Source organism: Leptosomus discolor, chromosome 15, assembly GCF_034619465.1.
Source record: "Leptosomus discolor isolate bLepDis1 chromosome 15, bLepDis1.hap2, whole genome shotgun sequence".
Classification (NCBI taxonomy): domain Eukaryota; kingdom Metazoa; phylum Chordata; class Aves; order Leptosomiformes; family Leptosomidae; genus Leptosomus; species Leptosomus discolor.
In genome coordinates this window covers 7,200,256-7,227,959 of record NC_141405.1, presented here as the reverse complement: position 1 = coordinate 7,227,959, position 27,704 = coordinate 7,200,256, and positions in this window count along the sequence as shown.

Sequence of the window (27,704 nt, the reverse complement as noted above, 5' to 3'; positions counted from 1 at the left end):
AAAAGCTGCAGGTCTCTGTCTAATTTCCAGCATGAGCTAACAAGCTGGGCAGGGATTTTCTCCAGGGGTTCAATCCCTCTGCAAAATTGCTGCACTGCAGCGAGGATGGTGTAAACATACTAGAAAGGGCTGTGAGAGGATGCCTTTGATAAAACTGCATTGAGAAGGCTGGATCATTCCAGGCCCTTGTGCAGACCTCAGACGAGGGCACGCTGTCATGGACATTTCAGTGAAAGGAAGAAGTGGTGATAGAGCTCAGCTTGCAACAATCATTCTGGCAGACATAAGGAGTCTGGGAAGTCTGCTATGACTGACAGCATAATTTAAATGACCCGATTTCCACCAGGAAACATTTTAGTTTGTAAAGTAGAACAGATTCCAAAGGTTGCAAAGGTAGCTTAAAACTAGCTTTGCATCTTCCTCCCCCTACCCCTGAGGTTCTACCTTTAGTACTTTGCCTTTTAAGAGCTGAGCTCTGGACTCCAGCTATACCCTCTAAACGCAACGGAGTGGCTTGCCCAGTTTTAACACACTAAAACCAAAACTTGTTGCAAAAGCCAGCAACTCATTTATTGAAGGCTTCTTCTATAAACAAAGAAGAAAGACTGGCATCTTAGAAACAATCCAACCTCATAACTGTCCTGAACTTATAGAAGGGATCCAGATCAACTAGACTTCTCACATAAAACACCCTGGTAAATGCCAGCATACGGATGTCACAAATTTGGGACCACAAACAACTGCCAGATATATGTACAAATCTCAGTGGTTTTAAGCTGAGAAAGAGTGTGATCCCTACTCTGGATGAGCTACATCTTCACTAAACTGACACTTGAGACCACTGTGAAATACCAGTACACTGTATAGACAGTAACAGCTTGGTGACATCAATCAGAAGTACTTTTGCATAGAGCTCAACCCATCGATTTTGACTGAAATCAGAAGTCCTTAAGGCATTTAATCCTTTGACACATTCATATATGAAGGAGACTACTTACTGCTATTCTGCTCAAAGGAATTTGCTTCAACATCCATAGGGTGGGCGCACCACTTTCCAACTGCCATTACCTTGCATTCAGTCACAGTTTTCACTTGGTTAGCTGAAATACTCACTGCTCAAGCTGTCTGTTCTGCCACACTTTTCTGGCATCTATTGTTTCTACTGCAGAGATTGCCTAACAGTACACATGTACACCACTGTGCAGACAAGGATAACTACCCCTTGCTTTTTGAACTGATTGAGAATCTGATACAGCAGAACAAGTTTCTGTGATACCTGGGAAACTGAATCTGCATGCAGTCTTGTTAGCAATTTTAATATTACCATGTACCTACCAATTGGAACTACATGCTCAGATCTGAATCCCCCAGACATTGAGCACGGAATCCCTCTCAATTTATGTTGCATAAGGACATGCGGATAGGAACACTCACCTCCAGTGGCAGGTGAACCCACAGATGTTCTCACTGTACTTGAATTCCAGGTCTTCACTGAAAGAGCAGAAAAAAAGACAAAGGAAGGCTTTGCTACATTCTTAGCTTTAAGATGAAAGTTGAAAGAATAATCTGCAAATAATCTCTATCTCTTGCTGGCAATTGCATCTGGTCTCTCTCTAATTTCTGATCTCTATACATAGTCTGATCTGTAAGCATCGCTATCACTAAATGTATATGAAATACAGCTCAAAGATGAATGACTTCAATAGGAATGAAATAAGGGGTTTTTTTAAACTCAATTTAGATATAAATAAGATTCTGCAATCATTCTGACTTGTGTATATGTGTCAGTCTGCTGTCAGTCAGTCCTCCCCCCAAATGACTGTTGAATCCGTTTGACAAATATCTGTCTAGCCTCTCAAGGGGCCTCAGGTCTCAAAGCACTAAAAACTCCTGCATAGTTTATTAAAATAGCTGGACACATTGAAGAGATACAGTAACTGTGCTAGAAGTTAGGCTGCACTATGCACTCAACTATACTAGGCAGCAAAAATTCTCAGCAGATGTGACATCATAGCCTGAAGCTCCACCTAAGACCCAGAATATTCTAAATCAGTGTCCCACCATGGGATATGGAGCCGTAGAAGGGAGGTTTCATAATTACCACAGGACAAACCCCGTAGCACCAGTTTCTTGAAGTAAAGAAACGGGACACAGCTTCAGCAAACAAGTTACTTTTGTCTCTTTTACCTGACTGGTTGGAAGTTTTCACTGCCATTCCATTTTTGCTCTTGCTCTGTTCCAGCAGGCCAGCAGATGCATTAGTTGTTCCTGTTGAACTGATGGTCTCTCCTGAAAACTTCTCCGATATCCTGGTTACTGCAGTAACAGGAAGATGGGGCATCTGCAAGGTCACTGCAGGGGCATGGGCTTCAGGGGAAGAGTCTGACATCTGAAAAGAGGTCAGTTCACGGGAGACTTTTGCCTGACCTAGCGAATAAAAAGAAAAAGGAGAGAGGAAGTAAGTTTATTTGAAGATTTGTAACAAAGTTACTAACAAACCAATTTCCATGCAACAACTTTATTTTTCAATATTCTATTTTGTTCGGATTATTCCACCTAGTTCTCCCTGTGGGGCATTATACCATTTACAGCACGCGGCAGAAACAACTCTAGTGTAAGTGATCCTTGCAGCGATCATACCTGTCCTACACGAATCTCAGCAAGAACAACTTCTTCAGATCATTAATCCGCTATCATCTGCATTCGGTAAGCTACGCCTCTTCCTCTGTGCAGCCCCCACCCCCAATCTCCTGCCATGGGTTAGAAGCCAGCATTCTTGCTCTTCTCATGGTTTTATGAAACGCTTCCTCAGTTTTCTCTAAAATGGAGAGAGTAAGTCCTTCCTCCACTGAAGGAGGATGGAAGCACACAGGTAATCTGCAAAATGTTTGGGGATGCAGGGCTACAATGGCATCCAGAATAGCAGGCCTTATTATCACTAGTGCTCCAAGATAATGTGACAGTAATAGTTTCTAATTTATGAAACACTATAGTGCAAGCTTAACAATAAACGTAAAATTTAAAAGTTAAACTCCTAAGTAGGAAATAAACTTAAATGGCATTAGTGCCACAGCACAATATCCATGCTGAAACCATAGCAGATTCCAATGCTTCCAACACGTGAGAGCTGCTCTGTGAATGCCAGGATCAGGTATTTTACAAGGAGTGCTACGTCATTTCATGCTCTGTTCCTACCTGATGAAGACTGACGCCCATTTTCAATGACTGAAGAACTAAAAACTCTTCTAAACTCAGGTTTGTGGTAGACTGACTCCAGGTCTACACTCTGTCAGAACAGACAATAGACACAACAGCTAAATTTTAAACAGCAGCAAGATTTAGAAGACTATCGAGAAATACCTGCCAAGAACAGGTCTTCCTTGTGTTAGTGACCACAACACAAGGTGGGAACAGTTATCTAACCCCAAGAGCCAAAACTGCAAACCGAGCACTGGCAACGCAGGACTTGCATCAATATTTACATACTTGTCCTCACAGACCCCATGCACCTAGGGAGGGTCTTCCACTTCTGTTAGATAAAGGTATCACCATCCACTGTGAAGGTGATAATCAGGAGACTCCACGGAATAGTGGGGAGATTGATTGAGATTGCATAAACCCTTAATGCTCTGCAGGTTTTTTTTCCTGTTTGCTACAGAAAAACAAAATCAAAAACATTCTGATAACATATTGTAACAGCATTACATAAAGCAAGTATGACCCTAGAACTTTACCGCTACATTATAATCTGCAACTTCTGTAAGGGTAGTTTTTTCCTGGGAAAAGCACCAATTTTCCCCATAATGTTTGCCAACATAATTCCAGAAAAATCAGCCAAGAATTTTTTTGGCTTTTTTTTTTTGTGTGTGTGCGCACATGCAAAAAAAATCACAAGGACTCTGCGATTTAGCAGGAACTAGAGAAAGTAGAAACTGCTTCACAGACACACAATTACATCAATTAAAAAAGTGTAGCTTCCAAGAAGCAGCATATAGAAGCAGTAGAGTGAAATTCCTCAACACAAAGTTCAAGAAAAAGTTTTAATTGATTCCAGACAAGTATCTAACTACTAGATTGGCCAAAAAAATGATGAATAAAAAAAAATTCTACCGTGCCATTATAAACGTAATTCAAAATTCTCATAAACTCAATCGAAACAAGTTCTGGGTTGTTTTGTTTTTAAAGACAGACAGAAAGACTGAAGATAGATACTGAAGAAGATTTTTACACTGCAGGTAAGTACAGAAACAACAGAACATAACAGGAAAGGAAAGAGGCAGGGCGTATGCATGTAATAACTTAATTTGTCTCTGCTTTTCCATACACAGGAAATATGAGGCAAACCAATGGTTTGATTTTACTTATTTATTCCATAGCTTCATCACAAATTATTAGAATAATTTATTTATAGGGTGTAAAACTACATCTCATGTAAGACACAAAAACCCTATGATCAATTCAAGATAAATCAACAGAAAGAGTTTCTTGGAACTTGTCTGCTGTTTACCATGCATCTGTTTACACTCATCCAAACTTAATTAAGAACACCAGATAACAACATTAACCACCTTTGAGATTTTTTAAAAGCATTCAATCTTGTCAGATGCTGCAGAGTTCACAGACTGTTTTAATATCTGTTACTTGAGATACTAGAACTTTTACTACCTCAAGTAGTCCAATCCCAGTCAACTCCTGGTAACTACAGTCTGAGATCTTGCTAAGAATTTGTTAACTAGTATTAGATTACAGTAAGGTAGCCTAAACACAATTTTGTCATAGACTATTCAGTTGTGGGCTTAGATTCTGATCCTCCTAGGTATTTAAGTGTCAACTTTCAACTGATTCCAACAGAACACAGGTGTACAGAGCAGAATTTGAGGTAAACGCCTACACTACTGAAGTTGAGAAATATCTCCCTCCTTAAGGTTGGGCCCTACATTCTCAGATCACAATAGGTATCCAGGCTTTTCAAGACTACAGCGTAATTTGGAGAAACCATTAAAGTGTGGTAAAACTCCATTAATCTGACTTCAAGATGAGGACCTACTGCCTTGTAAGGAAGCATCTTACAAAGATGAATTACAATAAAACACAGAAAGGAATGGCAGGAAGACATTGAGATACCATGAACTGTCTTTAAGGCTCAGCTTGGATGGTGTATTTTATTATATTGGGGTTTACACTATTTTTTTAACCAAAAAAATTCAGATTCTCAGGTCAATTTTTTTCATGCTAGGTGACGAAAAGAGATAGCATCACCTGAATATGATTTTCAAACCAAACAATACAAAATTCTCCAGAAAAGGACTGGAGACTTTCCAAAAATGTGGAAGATGTACTCTCAGAAAAGACGACTTTTAAAGGTTTCTCAGCCAGGAGCTTTCATTTAATTCTCTTGCCAAGTTTTCAATGATCTTCCTGGGGTTATATAGGCACTTATGTGCTCTGCTAGATAAGAGTGCAGATGTTATACGATGAGCCAAGACATTCCTTAGTCTGTTTACCATGAAAATGCACAAGAGGCTGCTTTTTTTTAAAAAAATTTATTATTTTTTAAAAGCAACCACCACTCAAACAAGCAAAGACGCACAACACCATGTTCTAGCACAATGTTGGTTAATAAGACTGACAAATTTCCACTGGTGCCCAACGAAGGCTGCAGGTGCACCTAAGACAGCTGGGAGTTAGAATGTCCATTCCACAACTAGGTTAGCCTGCCTTAAGACACACTGCAAGTGCTACAAATCAAACCCGTAATGAAGTTTAGTGTATCAATCTGAACAAGGAGAACTTTTCCTTCATTTTAACTTTCCTCTATCTTTCTTATTTAAAAAGAAAGGAACATAAACTAGATTGGGGAATTGGGAACCCTCATAATTCTCACTCTTTCCCAATATCTAAAACTTTCTTACAAGCGGAAGCATTACAATTCAGGTATCTAGGCTCCACTGATTTTTGTGGGACCTCTTGCATTTGGCGGCCTCATTACAGACAGGTTATCAGAAGAAGTCACATCCAACAAAGCCGCACTCTTTAGATAGTTACTCAGCTTAGGCCCAAAAGGAGTGACAAGTTCTTTTGCAAAGCTAGTCTCCAAACTTCTTTCACAACAGATCACCAGAAGAACAGCTTCTTTAAAATAACATTTGTCTCTCCAATAATCAAAAATATTTTTCATTTTTATACCACCTGCTACCCCACAAAGAATGCTTCCATTCCACACAGTCTGACTTACTGCTGCTAAACTGGATTTGTGTCCTTATATGCAGATCTTTTAATTTGAGATAATAAAATTATTTTAAAACTTTTATACTTGTCAAGAAGGAGGCACTATGCACTAATAAATTCAGTTATGACTAGCTGCCAGGATTAACCTAAGAAAAGCACACAAAATATTAATTATACAAACCACGCAGAATCAGGGGTTCAGAACTTTTAATGCTGTATTTAATGGAACTGAGATCCCAGTCAACAATTATTGTCCATATCTAGAACTGAAATGTAAAGCACAGCTAATGCAGCTCCCTAGAACGTACCTGTGGTATATAGAATTGTTTATCCATTCATGTCAGCCATTATGACCTGAATATGTCAAATGCTGATATAGACTATAAACACGAACCTACTTTACAAGCTTTGGGGGTGAGCAAAACAGTCAAATGAGGTGGTCATTCCAAAGATCATGTAGCATCCTACACACTGAACTGGTTTCTTAACGCAGTAACAGGTGCCGCATCAATTTATTTTATGCAAACCTGATTACGTTTTGGCTAACAATGCTCAGGAAGAAACTTGATTCCACGCTCGAGGACAGGGAAGCCCCATGTGCTGATGAAACACTGGGAGGATCTGTGATCAGATTCTACCATGCATTTAGTGGTGTCAGGCTAAAGTACTTCAAAATCCACTTTGTTTGGAGAGGGCAGCATTCTGACAAGTGTGTAACACTACTTCCTCTGTCAATGCTGGCTACACAGATTGTAAACATCGGGGGACACAGATACCTATATCCGTGCTTAATAATGAGAAGCACCCATTTGTACAACTCAGGTTACAACAACATGATGAGGAACTGGTTAAAGAAAAGAAAGTTAACGCTAATGTTTTGCATGTCTTACTCAGGCTTACTCTTAGAACTAATCTCTCAGTAGCTCAGAAGTCTCCATGTCATGTAGGGTGATAATACTTTCCATAGTCACAGGGCTGCCAGAATTCCTCCTTCACTGCAAAGATGTTGGACCTTGGGGATCCACAACCGGAAGCTGCTATCAAACTGGCAAATATCATAACCCAGTAATGAAAATCACACACATTCAGAAAAGAGTTAGCACCAGATCATGAGATCAGAAAGAAAAACAATTTTTATTTCCTCTCTGAGACTCTGAAGTGCACATGTGTTATCTCGTCAAGCTTTTGCCTGCAACAAGGTCAAATTGTGGAAGAATGACAGAAAAATGAGATTACTCTCTCTCAAATGAGGCATCAGTCATCCAAAGCCTTTCATAAAAGCACTAATTATCAAAAGGGTTACAATAAAAATAATTGGATCTAGAAATGCTGTTTATCTGTGAGAAGTACCTCCCTCTCTTGTTACATACTGGATGAAACTGATGCTTCACTTCGGTGAACAGCAAAAGCACCACTGACTTCTGCAAGGCAAGATTTGACGCTGTTCCTTTCATAGAAAGAGATCACTGATGCATCAGAAATGGGGAATGATGAAATGTCTGAGGAAATGCAAACAAGGCTCCTAGACACCAGCAAGAACTGCACCACACTTACCCCTTAATTCTTCTATTAGAAAGCCATTGTCCCTCAGAAAACACCAGAATTCTCTATCTGTAACTGACCCTGCAGCTTGAAGAAAAAGCCTTGAACACCACGAGCTTATTAGGAAAGCTTTTGCAGATGAAGTAATCACTGAAAAACAACAGTAGAAGCAGTTTTCACAGAACCTTTTTTGAAGCAACACTGGATAAAAGTGGACAGCAGGGAACAATTCTACCTTGGCAGTTTCAGCAGGTGCCCACAGCTACGTCACACTGAATTAAAACAAAACAAACCACACAACAAAAAATAATCCAGATAAGTATGAAGGCAAGCTTGGAATGAATGCCACCCTTCCAAAAGGACACTTGCAGGAAGTGCAAGAGAACAGTAAGAAGGAAATGGAACTACCAGATTTCCTTTATTATAGGAAGTTGAAGAGTCGAGATGGTTTAGAATCATAGTATACAACGCCAGGTGATTGCTGGAACAGTTAATCTCCCTGCCTGTATACCCTAGGTCATTATGTCTCATGCAGTTACTCCAAGGCTGACTGTTGGGTGCCATCAGGTCACCACAGAGAGACACCAACGAGTAATATTTGTTTAGATCTTCCCATGTGGTCATAACCTACTACTCATCTCTCTGCTGTCCTGACCACTGCGGGCAGGTTCTCTGCAGCAGTCTGTCCAGCAGACTGTCCACATTGTACAGAAACTCTTCTGACAGCATAAAAATAGAACACCCTTACGGTATTTTTAGTCTTTCCTGTTTGCTCAACCACAAACACCACGGAAAGATCATAAGTGATAAAGCTCCTGACAAAATGCAAGATCTGACCAACAAAAAAGGTCAAAATCTTCCTTTCTAATAATCACAGGCAGGTAGGAGAGAGACCTCAGTGACTGCAAAGGATGACAAACAGCAACAAACTGCTCAGTGAGGGATAAATCCTCAGTAGTGCAGCTATGGCTCCAGGATCCTACTTTAAAGTTAATTCTTTGAACACCCTATTTTCCACCTTTGCAGAAGCAGCTGTCAGATTCTGGCTTGGTTAGAGTGCCAAATTAAAGTTCGGTATCAAAATATCAGAAAGGTTCACCTGCAAATCACAGTGGCTAATAGCCATTTAAAATTACATCTAAATCAGCACTTAAACTGTGGTATACCAGATTCAAGGACAGCAGAGCAGAGACTGACTGAAGATTAGAATTAAAAGCTTTGTGTCCTTACTTCTGAGCTATGTTTGGAACTCCCTGGCTTTACTTTTTTCAATCAAATTACCTTGAAAAATAATCTAGCAATATTAGAAAATAATGGTTCAAACACTGAAGATGCTCGGACTCTCCAGTATCCAATCTGCAAGACAGTCTTAACTCTTACCCCAAGTATTTTGCTAGAAAAGTTGAAAGCAACAGAACCCAGCGTTTTGTTGGGGTAAACACTGCATTGACCACACAGTAAAAAAAGAACTCAACCAATAAATCTTTTTAAGAGCAAAATAGCATATCTTGATTCGCTGCTATTTCCAGGTCAGTATTATTGGTTCCTCATATCTCATACTTATAGAAGTATTTACTAAGGCTAGTAAGTGTCACTAATTTTATCACAGGTACTCGTTTATCTGAAAACATACACATACGGTACCCTGTTTCAAGTGCTTTGGTCACATAACCAGAAATCACAAGCAACTGAGGGAACACTTTCTTCATTATAGAGAATCTGGGTGACTAGACCAAGGCTTGCTCTTTAGCCATTTGAGCACAGCCACCTCAGAGCCTTACCCACAAAATCATGTTTTCACTGCATGTATTTGGTGTGTGTAGATCTAGCTGCGTCTCCCGTAGTTCTCAGTACTGAAATTCCTTCTCGGTCAGCTATGCTAACTTGGGAAGTTGTGCAACTGTCCAGGGAAAATTGTTGCAAGGGCACTGAAGAACTACCATTACTCAAATGATCTTCCCTGAACCCTTAAAGCAAAGCGGGAAGGCTCCAATTCAAACAAAAGCACACTCTGTGCTTTAGCACAGACCAATACCTGAAGCTAGATATTGCCATAACCTCAATGCAAGACTTTTCCCAGAACGTGAAGTACACACTACAATGTAGGCAGTGGTGATGGAACAGGTGAGATGGTGTGAGGGACCACACCCCCTTGTCCCTTCCATGTCACTTGGCTCACTTCTGCTCCTTGCAATACAAACAAGCGTGGATGGCTCCATGAAACAAAAAGCAACGGATCTGAAAGCTGCATGTGTACTGAACACCTTTGTCACATGGGGGAAAAGGCAGCAGTTGCCACCACTATGTTGGAACAATGCATCAAGCAGCAGCTTTACCTTTTCACTCGCCCAGCTGTAGGAAGCCCTATGCCCCCATTCTTGAATCAGCAGGAATGAAAAGGGTTGGAATACAATACAGACTCTGTTCGCTCCCACCAATTTAAGTGACTGAATTTCATTTTCAAGCTTTTCTTTTCCAGCTCCAAAGCCTCGACAGACTACAGACCAGCTTTTCATGCTCCAACAGTCTTAAAGACACCCTAACACATGGCTTACTGAAGATTACATGAAATAGGCCATCATCTGTGAAAAGCAAGTCTCCAGTACTGCAGTTTTATGCGACTAAATCATGTGTACTGCCTGGCTGCCACCTCCTGGTGTCAAGGATTGTACAGGAGCTCCCAATTCTTTCCATAGAGCTGGACACATAGAAAAAGTATTACACAAAACATCTCGGTTCCAGATGAGCTTTCCACTAACTAGGGTTTCCATATACTGAGTAACAAGGCTGGGGGGAACGTGCGTGTTTGTGGTAGTTTAGGTCATGGAAACCATGACAACTTGCATGAGGCCCACCTCTCGGGGATGAGCTGCAGCAGTGCAGGTCAGTGGTTGTGCAACAAAACAGTCTCACTGCAGGATATTAAATCACTGTCTTAGGAAAACATGTTACTCCCTGCTATATGCTGAGCTGTTCTCCTTTGTGAGCTTGCCAGCTGCCAAACAGCATTGCTGGCACACAGATCCCCCTGAATCGAGTCCAGAAAGGATACACAGATATTCGCATACATATGTATGTTGATAGCTGAGACAGCTGCTGCTTCTCTTCTTACTTCTAACCACACTGAACTGATAGGTTGCTACCACTCTAACCAAGATCCCTGTTTGACCAAGCAGTGCTACAATCAGGAACAGCTCCAGGCGGTATCAGGGCCAAGACCATTTATCACAGCACCTCCCAAAAGCCCGTTGACCCTGCACTGCAAAAAACGAGCCCCGTGTCCCTAAACGCTCCCCCATGCCAGCGCAGCGCCTGGCAACACCCGCGAAACACCCGCTCACGCTCCCTCTCGGCCCTCCCTCCCGCCGCCTCCCTGGCCGCGGCCAGCACTTACGTGGCTCCAGCCAGTGACCGTTAGCTTGGCATGGCTGGAGAACCCGCCGCCGGGCGAACTCTGCGCCGAAGAGCTCCCCGCCGCCTCATCCGCCCACTCTTGCGGCAGCCCCGCCGACCGGCCGAGGGCCTCCACCTGCCGGGACAGGCGCTCCAGCTGCGCCCGCAGGCGCCGGTTCTCCTGCTGCAGCTCGGAGACGGAGCGCGCCAGGGGGCTGGCGAGGCGCAGCACCTCCTCTACCTGCCGGCCCACCCCTTGCTTGAACACCTGGATGTCGCCGTGGATCTCCCGGACTGTGCCCCGCAGCGTGTCCTCGTAGCGGCCCAGGGCCTCGCAGACAGTCTGCGCCTCCCGGCTGTGCGCATCCTCCATCTCGCCGGCCGCGGCCTCCGCGGGCCGCAGGCTGCGCGGCGCGGCCCGTCGGGCGGCTCAGGAGCCGCTAGCGGCGGACGCCCGGCCGCCTCCCCTCCCGCCGCCGTCTCTCCCCCTCGCGGCGGGCGCCCTCTGCCACCCAGCGGCTCTAAGCCCGGCCCCCGCGCTGGCCGGCCCCCATTGCCAGCGGACCACGGCCCGCGCTCTCGGTGCTAAGGGGGGGGGGGGGGGCACAGACGGCGCACGCGCGAGAGCGGAGCGCCTGTGCTCCTTCTGCGGAGGAGGTGTAATTTCAGGAGGCAACGGCGTAAGAGGGCGGGAGTAGGGGCGGTGGCACGGGCTTGCTCACAGCTGCCCGGGGCTGAGAGGGCCGGGCGCGGTGGGCTGTGGGCGGGGCCGCGGGAGGGGGACGGCCTGAAGCGGGTCGCCGCGCCAGTGCGGGGAAGGGAGAGGAAGGAGTCGGAGATGGGTGTCGGGGAGGAACGGGAAAGAGAGAGTGAGGAGAGGAGAGGTGAGTGTTTGCTGTTTCTAGGGTTGCTTACGTGACAATGCCAAAGCAAGCACAGCTTATCTTTTCCGGGGGGAGCGCTGAGGCAAAGGGAGAGGAGAGTGATTCTGGCAGAACGGAGACAGAAATGCACACGCATGCACCTTTAGACATGCAAGTTGAAGGCTGACGTGTCCCTTCACGCATACAAACTTGGACCCACACCCACCATGCTCACCCATATGCTGAAGAGTTTCCCCCTGTGGGCTGCAATTTGATGGGCATTAATACTAAGCTGCCAAAGCACTCAGCAGATCCAGTGTGTGTGCATAGAGGATGAGATACACATTTCTGTCAAATTAGCCAGAGTCACAATGGGTTATTCTTTATTGCCTAGTGCAGTGCCAGGCAGTACCTCGTGCATAAAGCCTCATAGGAAAAGGAAATCTGGAATATATTTTAAGCAAATTTACACCATCAGTTAGTCTACATGTGTTCAGCACTTTACGTTCAGCGCTTTTTGGTACCATACAGGATTTACCATGTTACAGAATCATTGCCTCTTTCTGTCAGGAACACTGCATTCACAGGCAAAACTCATTGACTTACACACATGTTTACAAGCATGCCTAGACTCCTGGATGTTTGCCAGAACACTACAGAGATAAACCCTGCAGGTCTGTGTCAGAACCCTCCAGCAGTGAAGCAGGACAAAGATGCACACTGTCATTTAAAGCTTTTTGCATTTGATAATTTTTGTATGTACAAGCTTACGCTCCTCTGTGGACATGGGTATGTGTGTGTATTTGTATGTAATAACCCGTTTATCTAAGCTACCGATAACTTTACATACCAACTTATCCCTTCCTTTTTTCCAGTACCACTGTAATCCTTGCTTTTCCTTGCTCTCCCCTTCTCTTACCTCGAGCTCTTTTGTGGGATCTATTTTACAGCATTGAAACACTGCTGTAGAAAAATGCCAATGTCTTACAAGATAATGAGTGCTTTCTTACAAAAAAGAGTCATCATTTAACAGTGGTCAACAATCGTTCTCTTAATAGCTGAGCCTGTAAATCTAGAATGAGCAGAGAAAGCTGGAGACATTCTGCCTTGACTTTTAACCCCATCTCCAGGTTGCAGAGTGTTTAAGTCAGGATGTGTAAAACCCTACAGCAAAAGTAACGGAAGTCAATACCACTTGCTCATAGGTAATTTCTTAACATATACAACCCTACCTCATAATAATATATATGTGTGTGTATATGTGAATATTAAAGTTCACAGCTCACAGCTATCAGCTAATGCTACTAATACTGTAAATCTTTGGAAAATATTCCTCCTCCTATGGTAAAGATTTCCATTTTTATAATATTTTTAATTACTAAGGAAAGCTTATATTTTTTCACAGAATATTAATTTAGTTGAAAGTTCAGTTTTCTGACAAAAAGTGTTTCGAAAGAAAAGTTTCAACCCACTCTCAGCAGGATCTATCAGAGCAAAGAAAATCAAATTCTTTTGTTGTTTCCAGACTCAGCAACCACAGGATAATCATAAAAGCCTAGTATATTTAAAACTGCCTCTCATTCATGCATTTAGAACAATTTACAGTACAAGTTAGGATACAAACAATTCAGATACTTCCTAACCTCGCAGCAAATTTAAGTGCAACTTTCACTCTCTCTGTCTGTCTGCACTGCCACAGATGAGGAATTGGCTTCATACTTCAGTACTCTAAAACCACACCCCCCTTTCTGTTCCTGTTTGAAATCTCCTGCTTTTGAGCTCTTGCAGCTGGACAAAGCATGGGAATACATTAGTCTTCAAAAGCCTCTCAAAACAGATAGTATTGTAAGTAAATACCATAAGTGAAACCCAAACCAAATGATATGATTCAAAGATGGAAAGATGACACACAGATTCTCAGAGCTTAATTTTACCTGAGAGGTTTTGATGCCCAAGGCACACTAGGCATTTGATGTTCAGCTGTCCTTCCCTCTTTCTGTCTCAGTATCTGGTGCTCTTTTTCAGCAAGAAAGAGGTCCCAGTTAGCATGCCTTCAGACATGATTTAGAACCTTAAAGAACACAAAGTTCCAGCTAAATTAGCTGGTAACACGGCTTGGCTGGATGTCATGGGGAGGATGAATAAGTGGTTACATCCAGGGTTTCCAGAGGAAGGATAGCCTGACTGAAGATATTTGGCATGTGGGAAACCTAGACAAGAACTACAAAATCCTCAAAACCTCATTTGGCAAAATCTCCTGGCAGGATAAGAGGAAACACCCAGGAAAACCTGACTTATGATAACCCTGTCAATATTCTGTTAGCAATGGTCCAAATACAACAGCCTACAGTAATGTGATAGTTTGAACAATTTGTGTAGCAGTATCACATGTTTCTTGTAAGGGCCTTATGGCATTTCTACAGTATCTAATCTACCCTACAAGCAAACCAGCATCCATGGAACATACTACATTCCATAGCCCCTCTCTCAAATAGCTAGTTTAGCCCTCTTAAGGCAAGGTTCTGCTTGGAAAACTGTCATTGAAAAATGGTATGGCCAGGCACCAAACTAAGAAAAGAACAAAAATGTTTCAGTCCAGAACAAAATATGCTCAATTTATGTATAGAGGAGTCTTGAGTTTTTCTTTAGATAAATGCCAGTCCAACATGCTCACCACAGGCTCCCATAAACAAGTTTGAGTTCTTTCCATCTAGTGCCCCACCAGGAGTGATAATGTACAACAGGCTACAAGATGCCCATTTTGCCTTCTCTGTAAGTCCACTGCCTTCCCTGGTCCTGGACAGGAACTATGGATTAGAGCATTATGAGTGACTCGTGCAAGTATTAACAATCCTTTTGAAAACCGATCTGCGCCCAGTAGAACAGCTAGGGTATACAACAGTTGCATGATCATTTTTCCAGCATTGCCCAGGGAAGTTCATTGTATTTGCATTTCTAAGCAGAGAATAGAAACGCTTCCGCAAGTCTATTAAGATTCCTGATAAGATGGTAAAAGGAAAAGCAAAGAAAGAAGTCTGTCTTATTTGATGGGGACAGGAAATAACACCGTATTACATAACCCATTAAATGTTCCAAGCTTTACTTCACACTAAAGCTCAATGCCAATGGTTTTATATATGTGTGTGTGTGTTTTTGTAAAAACCTGTGTAGCTGTTCTGGCAGATCTGCACTGATCCATTGCCATAATTTTTTTTTCCCAGTGGTTCAAATCTCTGACACCAACCCAGTGCTCTAGTACAAAAATACTAGAGTACAATAGTTCAATTTCTAGTGCTAAGGTCTAAATTGTTTTCCCTGTGGTTTGAGAGTGAAAATTTGGCACATCAAACAGGCCACAAGATCATCCAAATTAAACTTCATCCAAACAATTGAACCCACTCCTGTAAACACAGTAAGCAAATTTATATCCAAGCATTTGGCTTTACATTGTTTCGAATTATTTGCTAGCATATATGGAACGTGATAAAACAGGTGATTACTCAATCACTGGCATAAAATGCACCAAAAATAAATATAAGCTAATATTAGTTGGCAAGTTCTGAATGATCCAGAGGTTCCCTTTAACATGCGCATTTGAGCTTCAGATTTGGGAAAGAAAAAGTTTTCTTTTAGTCTTGAGTGTTCACGGATTACGTCCACTGCATAGTAAACTGCTTTTCATGGTATTTTAATAGCACTGTGGTGTTAAAAATACGCGCGTAACTATAGTATCATTTTGCCAGAATGCATTTAAAGAGTATGCTGAAAGATATATTTCAATGGCAAATGGTGACAGAACAAGAATATATTGGGGGTGCTTTCTTTGGAGATTTAATGGGTCACTTCTTAAATATACATGAAGTGGTAAAGCCGCAAAGGACCGGCTACATTGAATGAGGGTCTCACTCCAAAATCACTGAGGGAATTTTTTAACACTTTGGATCTGATCTAAATGTTCACTTGGTGTAAACATCTGGAAGATGTTTACTTTCTACAGTTACAGCCCAGGCCAACCGAGGAGAGAGGAGTGATGGCCTGTAGTGAGTTATGTGCTCAGCATTGTTGCCCAAAGGCCAGTGTAGTTGAAGGGACACCGGCCTAACTGCATCTGTGCTGAGGAGTAGCCAGAGAAGGCGTGCCGTTTAAGTAGGTCTTTAATTTGAAGGAGCCCAACTGAAAGGCATCCTGTCTCTGGATGCAGCCATTGACTGTTCCCTGCTGCAAGGCATTGGCATACACATGCATGGCCCTGTTACACAGTCTGACGCATGGCTTCTCATAGGATAGGACCCAGAAATGCTTGAGCTGCCTGCCTTTTCTCAAAGGGGCTCTACGCACACAGATGCTAGCATACCTCCATGGAGCTCCCCCTAAGAAGTCTGTGGCAATGCTGCATACAGCAATTACCTGTGATTTTCTCGTGGTTCTTCCCTTTAGTTGCAAAAGGATTTGAGCAAAGCTAGTTTGTTCCTTCCAGCATGGGCCACGTTCTCTGTGCAGGTGCACCACTGTAATTAAAACTGGAGTAACTCTAATGACTCCCATTTACTCAGGTTACTGCAAGCTGGTCCTGAGATGAAGCATAGATCTTGCTGCCTCCTCCTCCTAACATAATTGTTAAGGACATAAACTACAACTGCGTTCACTGTGACTACTGAACTAGAGGGTAAACAGGCTTAGCACAGTAATATAGAGGATTTAAAGTCATGGGTTCTTATGCCTGTTAACGGTCTAGTTCCAAAGATCTGATCCAGGTTCTGTTTATCTGTGGTGTAAATCTAGACTAATTCGATGTGCTCAGTGGAATTGTGGCTGTATAAAGCTGAATGAGAAGAGAATCAGCATGTAGGTATCAAACGTGGTGGACAGATGTCCCCTTCAGGATTCTTCTGTTTCAGTGGTAGGGGATATCACCTCCAGCTTTTCTTCAGTCACCTGCAACAATCTGGCAAACTCGACTGCAGAAAAAGCAGTCTTTCTGCTACCTAGGAGAGATATTCTACCGTTATACTTCAACCCTGTGTGAAGAAGGGACATCCGTTCATTGCTTGAAAATAGGACTTGGAGGCAGCTCCTCAGTAAAATTTAAGCCAAATATAGTTTCTGCCCTTCTGAAATATTTTGAAGGGAAGGAAAGAAGCGGAGGACTGTCATACTAAGAACTTCTACCTTCATGTTTTTATAAAACTCGTGGGTCACTGCCCTTGTTTTTCACCTGGACAGCTGCATCTAAAGGCCTGTAAGGCTCGAGAGATTAAATGCATTGCAAGTATAAGAGCGGAAAGACACCTAAAGACAGCATAACCTGGATTCCATCTTTCAGTTTTTAAGAAATGCTGAATTTTGGTAATGACATTACATAAGGTAAATTAGGAGTTATTTTTTGGTATCCATCCAAACCTTCCTGGGTAAGATGTGATTTGACCTAAAGAGGAGACAGGCTCAAGAAGAAAACCAGACATGCAAAATTGTTTGGCTGTTCTTGCTTGCTCTGATAAATACCACGGCCGGAGCTAGGGTAGCTTCTCTGAAAAGATGACTGTATTTATCATGCTATCAGATGTTTACTAAAAAGAATTATGCTCTTACTCAGTGGTATTGTAATAGAGGACATAAATTAACACAGTGTTTTGGAACTATGCATATTTTTTTCAGCCAAACATTTGGCCTGCGGCCCAGATAACAATGAGGTTTAGGGCAAAGCTGTGCACTCTGAGTAACCCATGGGATCAACAGCTCCCTTTCCCAACACACATTTTATTTTTACCTTTCCATTCTGTCTCTTCCTTCCCAATTGGAAAAGCAAAATTGAGACAGTAATGAAAACAATGAGACACAATACATTGATTCAAGGATTCCAAGTGCTCCTTGCCCATATACATCTTCCGTGTCCTTTTTGGTCATCAAAATGCCTTTGAATTAAGGAGGAACTTAGAGCAATGCTCTCAGGCAAGAGAAAGAGAGACCATGTGAGGTGGAAAGATGGGTCTGCAAGACAGGGACAACTTGGAAAGCCATACTCTAAGACTGCAAAACCTCTTTCTTCAGTGAAAAGATACATACTGATCATTTCCTCATTGGTTACTGCCATCACACACAAGGCAACTCGCTTCTCCTGTTCCGGCGTAAAACTGGCCAGTTTTTTTTTCCTTCTCTTTTAGGGCTCAAACTGGCAAAGTGCATGTTAAGGTTCAAGGCCTTGAGAAACTCTGGAGCAACTGGAAAGTTCTCCTGGGTTATAGTATCATTTACTGATAGAGCTTTACCTCTGCTGATGCCCCTATTACTGTCCACAAAGTCAGACTCCTCTGCTTACGGATTTGTTAAGAGCAGTCTTCTAAAGGACACACTCCCTTGGCCTTTAGGGACCAGCATAAAACTCGCATACAGTGCCCGTGTTTTCAGGAGACTAAGACTCTGGCTGGTTGCCAACACAAGTGAGAAAAGGATAATGGATCTTATCCCTTTGAAGAACAGACACAATATAGCAGCCTTTCTCCTCCATCCCCTTTGAAGTACACGACAACACAGAGGAGACAATGAAAAAGACGGAAATTTAATGTGAATGCACCTAGGAGTAATCAAAAAAAGATCCTCTTCTGCAATTTGACCAGAAAAGCACACCCTTCTCGAAGGAAGGAACTCCCATCTAAAAGGAAGTTCATTCAGAGTGAGGGAGGTCATGAATGTGCAGCATACGGCATATGCTACACCTGTTCCTTATACAGACACTCATGGGGTTAAGAGAGATGATATGGTTGATCTAATCTAATGGTACACTGTGGCCAAGACGGAAAGCCAAGTCTCCTGTTACCATCCTCACTCCCACTGTTTGTGTCATGCCATTTCTGGGTTCATCAGAACACTTCATGAGGCAATTCAATCATTCAACCCAACAGAAAACCAGTCCAAGCAAAAAAGAAATGGATTTGCCCTCTTCTGGGCTAGTAAGCTCAGTCAGCAACGGACAGAGCAGGAAAGAACTGGTAGCACTGAGAGTGGCACTGAGAGTGGCGACTGGAAAGGAAGAAGACCACTCTCACTGGGCAGCAGTGTGTGGCTAGTCTGGTTCTTGGCATGCAGTAAGACTACCCTTGAATGGAATCAGTTCCTCAGTCTCACTCTTCACAAAGCATGCTGATTAATTAGTGCACAGCAAATTTGTATCATACCTTATTGCGCAGTAACTTCCAATGGCAGACATAGCTCTTCTCACGCTGGCAAAGCTTCATAAACCAATAGGGCAGCAGGGATCAATGCCAGCAGGGAAGCTGTCTCTGCTTTGACAGGGAAAAAAAAAAATCTAAGAAGAGATGCTTTCCTTCCAGAAAGGCAGTGAGACACAACTGCTGTATTCTCTCATAGGTACCCACTGGGGTGGAAAATGTTTTCCCTGTGGGAATGCTGCTTTCAGCAAGGTGTCAGAGAACAATGCTGTCACCAGCCCCAGCCACATATGATTTCCATGTCTCTTTCTATCTTTTCTTCTCACATAGTTACTTGTGCGCTTTATCTGGCTGGAGCAGGGCCATTTATCTCCTATGGTACATTGCTTCCCAGGTCAAGTCTGCCTCTCCCTTCCCCCTTCTCTCCTCAACAGCTTGAAAAACATACCTTAAATTCTGTAAAGTAATCGAAGGCCTTGTTCTCTGCCATCAAAAGAGTCTAAAGGGCTTGCTGTGAAAGATGCTGGACAGTTCTGGTACTGGCAACCTCCGTACTCCTGCCAGCCAAAATTCTGCTCGTGACGAGACTAAGACTATATCTCTCCACTACCGCTCTCTTCTGCCACTGCCAAAAGAGGAGTGAGAATAAAGCAGGATCCTCAGGGTCTCTGTACTGAAAGCAACTAAGGAGCAAAGAAGTGAGAATAGAAGCTGAAATGAAGGACTGAAGAGCACGCAGTAGGAGGAATGGATATGTGTGATTTGTGGTGTTGTATAAGCACCTGGAGTTTCAGTATGCCTGGGTCTATCCCATCTACACTCCACTTACTCTTAAACTGGGCTGTGAGAATAAATTTAGTGTTGCCTGCAGATGTGTAACCACTTCTCATACTGTACCTTTTCCGCTTGGCAAGAAAGCACTATCTCTAGCTAAAAGCTGAAAGTAAAGCTGTCTCTGTTTTTTGTGCACAGACTGACAGGTCAGTCTGTGTTGCTTCCCTCTGGTGAGGAAACTCCTGAGAGTATTGAGTCATTGGTTTCCTGCCATTGCTGGGGCAGAGCAGAAGCACAGTGTCTGACCTCAAAGAGGACTCAGTTCAGGGCTCCTACTTCTGCAACATTAATGACTGAATTTTGCAGATACTGACATTTCACCTCAGCAAATGGTAGTCTGACAAGGACTGGCAAATAGGGAAGCTCAGAGAGGAGCCAACACATACCTGATTCCCACAGAGTCTGTTGTCTTCCTGCAAACAGATGACCTTCACAGACAGCCAGGTGGCAAGCACGTGGGAACACTTGGAATTTTTAGAGGAAAAATGTGGCAGGCTTTTTTTTGCAGCAGGTATTTGCTCATCCTCTTGCTGACTCTCCATTTCCCAATTACCTGCAAAATGCCTTCTTTTAGAGAAGACTCCCATAGAAAGGTTTACTGCACGAGTGTTTACTGTTTAAGAGTTTCAGTCCAGAGCAAGTATGTCACAAATTCTGTCCCTTCTGGCAATCGGCCCTTAGCAAAAGATTTCTCTAAGGTTTAAACTGAATGGCGGCATGCGTGTGCATTTCGTACTGACAAGTAAGAGGTTACGGCTGTCGGGGGCAGTTTGTTCATGAGCCAGCCAATTTTGTAGCAAGGATGCATTGGATCTGCGATGGAGGAACATTATGGTTTCTATTCCTCTGACAAACGTGCACGCTTCAAATGATGCCAGTCCTTCCTCAGCTTATCCTAGTGCTCACTGCAATTTATATGCCAAAACCATTGCTATTCCTCTCCCTGGCATCCCAGCTGGGAGAGCTCTGGGAAGGGAGAGAATCAATTTTCCTGGCAAGAAGTAGGTCACATGGCAGCATGTTTTGCCCATTTTTTCTCTGCCAAGCCCCATCCTAACATACCCTTGTCCTCTGCCGATTCTGATAGGCTGGTCTTTTTCCAGAGTGGACTGGGAAACTAGTTAAAAAAATAAAACAATCAACCAGCTTCTGCTCAATGCCAGATGCTGTGCTTTGTAAAAATGGCTCAGGTGAGATCCTGCTGGCCAAGTCAGTAGGAGATTTGCCAGTGGTGTACAGGATGCCACATCAGGCTTTTCCAGCAAGAAGCAGTCTTGGAATTTATTACAGAAAGTATCCTTTCATACTAACAACAACCACCCGCAAGATTTGGTTCCAAAGGAGTCCAAAATGCAGTGTACAGACTGGATGTAGAGGTGTAATGGATTAAGGATGGGAAATGTTTCTTTCGGATTCATTTTCAAGACAGCAGTTTTCCTATTTTTTTATGCCAGGCCAGACACTTCAAAAACTACAGGCATAACTGCTTCATGCTGTAGCCTGAATCGCTTCAACCATTCTGTCAGAGACATCCTCCCTGCACTAGTAATTTTCATCCCTCCTCTACCTCAGTTCACCTATATGCAGAATACAGCTAATAACATCCCCTCAAGTAAAGCACCTTCCATTGACTGTCTTGCTGAATATCGTGGTCAGCTGTTTTGGTCGTGGACTATTTTTTACCCCATGAATTACTGGGCAGCATCCAGCATAACTGGGAACTCTCAGTACTCCTATAATAAAAGAAGTACTTGTAACACTGGCACCATTCATAAGGCAGCATGCCATCCTAACCACCAGCTTAACCCATCAGCTCTCGGCACATTCCCAGGTTTAGGCTTGGAATCTTGATGACTATGACAGACCACCAGGATACATGTCCAGCTGTTAGGATGTGCTTCTTTCCCCTTCCTCTGACAGGTACCAGGCTACCAGAGTCTAAGCAGCAACCTGCAAGATGGCTCAAGGCTTCCACTGGGAGACCATTTCCTATGCCAGCAAGCAGTGCCTGGCATCTTCCATGGCTCACTCCTGCTCACTGTCATTTGTATTCCAAAATTAAGCCTCAAAATTAATGAGGAGATTAAGTTAGAGAATAAGATTCAAAGTTCTAGGTTGCTGCAAACAAGACACCTTGGATTAATCAGCATACATGTTTAAAACAGATTATAATGACTGGTGGTGTCAAAGTGGAGCTGAAAAATACAGTTTATAAAAGCGCTGGATTAAGCAGGCAGCTTCATGGCATCAGGCAAAGCAGAGGGAATAACTGCATCACTGAAAAGCATACACGTCTGCTTAACTCTGACTCAAAAAGATGCATATGCCTGTGTCCAAATTTGCATCTGATTGGCTTTGTTCTTAAAAAAGATACTCGAGTGTTTTGCTGTACTTCAGCATGACACAAGAAACAGGCGTGCAGTACCAAAGCAAGCACAAGCCACATCAATGCACGTGCAAAAGACCAAAGGCTTTGCACTTATTGTGTGAAATATGATTATTACCAAAAGCCAAGTGCACATGCAAAAAGATTTCTAGTGCACTCAATGTGATTTGCCAGTGTGTCGCATGCTGATCAACACAGCACACTGCAGTCCTAATTCTGGAGTCCTTAAAATCAACTGTGCACTACAGCTGCATATGATAAGTGCTTCACTGTCGGATTTTCCTTACTTCAGATTTGTTCCTCTTTGGACATCTTTCTAAGTTGGTTTTATTTTATGAACTGTTTTAGTTGCTTGAGTCTCTTTTCATTCATGTTAGCAGACCAGTCAGAGCAGGGACTAGCAATGGGGCTCTGGTCTTCCCTATGACACTGACTTTCCAGCAATCATTGGGCAAGCTCCTGAAACTCTGGGACTACTGAGGATTAAAGGCCCTTTATGCTCTCCTGCCAAAACTGGGGTGACAGGAAGTGGATGTGACTTCAGTTTGCTGTAAAGTTTCTTTTGCTTGTGAAAAGGGCATTTCTAGGTCTCCCTCTCTCCCTGCCTCCATTTATCCAGGTCCCTGTTGATTGTGGGAAGTGTGGTGGGTTTCCACTGGCGCTTTTGTTGTATTTTCTTCCTCTGGTTGAGGAAAGGAAGTGATGGAGCACCTTGGTGGGCACTCAACAGCCAGCCAAGGTCAACCCATGGCAGTTTGCTTCTACTGGGCTCTCTGTTCCTGTTTTTTCCTTCTTGCATGTTTCTTGTACCCCATCGCTTTTGAAAGTTTCTACCTCTCCGTTCCTGTCTTTTAACTTCTCACTTAAGTCTCTTGAACCCAGTCGCTTTTTAAATTTTCTTGCAACCTCTCTCTTGCTCTCCCCCTCCCTGACCTAATTTTAATTTCTTGCCTATGTTTCTCGTCTCCTGTTGTTTTTCACATTTTTGCCTGCATCCCTTTACGCAGGTCCATATACCTATTCTTTTAATTCTTGTACCCTTTCACATTTAAAATATTCTTTCTGCTTTTCCCTCTGTCCATCTCCCTGTCTCTAGTTCTTAATTCTTCCCTCTGTGTCCTCTACCCAACCACTTCTTCAGTTTTGCTTCTTCCATCTGTCACCCTGCCCCCATGTGTTATTTCTTGCCTGTGTTTCCCGTACTCCATCGCTTTTTGAAATATTTGTTCTACATGTGTTTCTATTTGGCTCCCTGTTTCTATTTTTAATTTCTTGCCTATGTTTCTTTTCCCCTGTTGCTTTAGAATTTGTCCCTGGCCCTTGTTTTGCCTCTGTCTCGTCAGTCCCTTCTGCCTCACTCCCCATCTCTCCCATTTGTCTCTCAGTCCCTATTTTCTGGTGCAATCTCTCAGCTCTCCTCTCTACACCCTTGTCCCCCTCTCCATCCCTCTCTTGTTCATGGTGTCCCATTTTCTGGCTCCCTCTCCCAATTTCTTAATGCTTTCCCGTGTTTCTTGTGCCTCACTGCATTGCAATTTCTCTTTCTCATTTTCCCTCCCTCTGGCACCCTGTCCCTCCTTTTTTAATTCCTCTCTCTGTCCTGTATGCTCTCACTTAAAAAAAAAAAAAAATTCTTCCTCAATTTTCTTCTATCCACCTCCCCAACCCTATTTTTAAATGATTTCTGTTTCTTGTACCCTGTTGCTCTTAAAGATTTCTATCTACTTTTATCCCACATCCTGTCTTTATTTTTTAATTATGCCTTATCTTTCCTTACCACCATCCTTTTAAATTTTTCTTTCTCTGTCTCCATTTTTGTTGGCTGTCACTTTCTGTATTTTTATATCTTTCCCCTTTATTTCCCTAATCCCTATTGCTTACACTGTATTTTCTACATCTACTCTTTGCTTTTTGATATCTTAAGTTTTAACTTTTTCTTTTTCTTCAGTGCCTTTGCTTTATAGATTTTTCTTTCTACTTCTCCATTACTATTTTTATTTTTTTCCCTTATTTCCTTAATCCCCATCACTTTTAAAAGTTTCTGTCTACAGACTTGCTTGTCTGTGTTTCACTGTCACGGTTTGGCTGGTCCAGAATCACAGCCCAGCAATGCTCAGCAGGCTGTTAGCAGTTTGAGTCAGCTACAGGTGTAGCCCGGACCATTGTGTCATGCTCAGTATAAAGCGGGAAGGTTTGCTGAGGAAGGGGATCTCCCGCGGGGCTCCTGCAGGGCTCTCTCCTTTCCCTGCTTCTCCTTGCTCCCGAGGACCCCTCTCCTGTCGATCGTGGCTGCTGCACGTTCATTTGGCCCAGTGTAACTTTGCATGCCTCTGTTGGTAGTGGTGCTGTCTCGTTAAACCCGATTTCACTTCGACCCGCAGGTCTCCTCCCCTTTTCTCGACGCCCCTCCCTGGCTAGGGAGGGGTCATCGGGGGACAGGGCAGCTGTTGCCGTGTAGCCCCGGACACGGGCTGGAGGGGCACGTTCGCTGCCTTTTCTGTCCATCGCCCCCGGATTTCCTCAGAGCCCGCGCTTCTTAAATGGGCTTTCTGCGCGTTTCAGTTCGCTTTGCGGCGCTCTGCTGCCACCATGCGGCCAAGGGCAGGTACTGCAGCCCCGACCCGCGCATGCGCGGTGTCGCTCGCTGTTTCCACGCTGCCGTTCGCCCGCAGCGGCCATGCGAGACCGCGGGGGCTGCCTGGCGCCGTCTGCTGCCTCCCGGTAAGGCAGCCCCGCTGCCGCTCCGCGGGCGCGGGGCCGGCGCTGCCGTTCTGCCCCTCGCCCTCTGCCCGTTCGCGCGCCGGCTCCGGCCCCTCCGGCGCGTCGGTGGTGGGCGGGGCAAGCGCGTGCCGGGCAAACGCGTGCCCGGCAGCAGCACGGCGGCGCGCCGGGGGAGGGCCGAGGCCACCGGTGAGGCGAGCGAGTCATCCCTTTCGGCGGGTGCGCGGGGTCTCCTGGTCGGCGGCGGCCCGGAGGTGCCGTCCCGCTCCCTTCTCCCGCCCCTGGTGCGCGTGCTTTGGCGCTGCCCAGCGGTGCTCCCGCCCGCCCAGGGGTGTGTCTTCCATGCTCCCCCCGCCCGGCAGGGGGCGCGCTTTGCCGCATCCCCCCGTCCTGGTGGGCGCGTGTTCCTGCATCCTGTCGCGCCGCCGGAAGCGTCACTTCCGCCTCTCTCCCCGCCCCTCCGGGGCGCGTGGCTTCCTGCACTCTCCGGTGCACCGCCCGGCAGTGCGAGTCGCGGCAGGAGCGGCGCGGTCACCGAACGTTGCGGGGCTGGGGCTGCGGCTGAGGCTCTTCTGGCTCGGGCTCCGCCGGGGGAGCGGGTGAGTGGGGAGCGGGCGATCGACCGGTGGGTCCCGGGGAAAGCCGTGAGGCGGGCGGCCAGGCCGGCGGGGCCCGTGTCGGAGGCGCGGAGCGGGGGGGGGCTGCGGGCGGAGCCGCGCCGTGTGGGAAGGAGCGGGGGGGAGCCGCGCCGTGGGGGGGAGGGTGGGGAGGGCGATGTCCCCGCAGGGCCGGAAGCCGGGCAGGCGCCTCTCGCGACACGGCGGGAGCGGCGGTCCCGGGGCGCGGCGCTGCCGGGCTGCCCTGCCGGTGCGCCGGAGCGGGCCGGGCGGTGCTCGCCGGTGTCTGGGGCGGGGCGGCGGGGCCTGCTCGGTGCCGGGCAAAGGGGACGGAAAGGGGCCGGCTGGGGCTCCAGGGGGCCCTGCCCGGCCCCTCGGGCAGAACCTTGCTCGGTCTTCTCGCCGCTGGCCGGGCGACCTGACCAAGAGGTTCCTGTTCCGCCGCCTCTTCCCGGCGTCGCGTTCCGCGTCCCACGAGGGAGATCCCGCGCGGGCGGATGCGGTCGGTGCTTGGGCGATGGCCCACGTGGGGCTGGGGGAGCGCGGAGGGGCCAGGGCGAGTGGAAGGGCCCCGCCGCCCCTCCCCACCCAAGCCCGGGGCAGAGAAGCTGGAGACAAAACGCCGTTAATGGAGCACGGTTCGTTCCCCGGGAGGTCTCTTGGGAGTCGAGAGTGTTTTTTTTTTCCGGGCCGAGGAACAGACTTTCCTCCGTGGTAAGTGCAGAGCTGCCTGTTGCCGCCTTGAGAGTTTCTCTTCTCGTGGTTCACCCTGATTTTATGGGTGGGGTGGAGATGGCTTTTTATTTTTAGATGCCCGAGTACATTGTCAGTAACCTGTGGTGTGAGGACAGTGAACTCTTGAGCACCTAGATGCCGGTAGAAATGTAACCAAAGACACAGGATGGACAGTGATGTTTAAACTTGGTTTATAGTCGATTTGGTTTTTTCATTAGAGTGTTGATGACTGCTTGTCCTGTGGTTCAGTCCACATGCTATTCCGTGGAGCCCTCAGTCTGGGACTTTTATGTGTTAAAAAAAAAAAAGCTTGTCCTTCAAAAAAAAGAACTAGTCCTTCGTAGGACTGAGGTATAGACTTGGGGAGTCTCTTAAAGACGTGATCAGAATTAAAGCTGGATTTCACTTAACGTTGCTGCTGTTTGTCTTTGCTTTTGTTACTGTCCCCACCGCTCCGTCATGATTGGGAGCTCCGAATCATGCCCTTTTTTTTTTTTCCAATTTGTAATGCCTTTCTCCCCCCTGCCCCTCTCCTAGGACTGTAGCGTACAGACCCTTCATTTAAACGTTAGTTTGTTTCCTCACAATTGAGTTCTGATGATTGAAATCACAGAAATTACACCTGTCTGTCTTACAGATTCGGAGTATTTCTGAACATGTACCCTCACAGACAAATGCTGTGGGGATACGCATCTTCTGCACTTCATCCTCCAGCAGGACAATCCGCCGAGACGGGGACGAGCTGTGAAGGGGCAGTTTCTGCAAGGAGGCAGTTGACAAGGACAGGTGGGTCGCTGTACATTTTAAGGATAGTATTCGATTTGGGATGTCTAGGGTGAGGAAACCCTGGCTCTGTGTAGGCTTGAGAAAAGGTGCGTAGTTATCTGTGTCGATCTAAGGAAGGGAGTTCTGGTGAGACTGAAGCTGCCAATGAGTCAGAAGGAGGAAAAAAAAGAAAAAAAAAAAAAAAGGCAGAAAGCACCCAGTTTTCTATGAAAACCAAAATCTCTAGTGGCCTGTCTCAACAGCTGTACCAAAGATGATGCAAAATGCTTTTTCCTCCACTTGGTTGTAGTCATTGCAAACCTTCGCCGAAATAGGAAGCTTTTGATTCCTAGCCCGCTTTGTGCTAAAAGGTGGCTTGTTTTTTTTTTTTTTCCTCTCTCAGCAGACTATCAACTGGCATCATTTCACCATGGTGACCCTTTCTTCTGCCCTG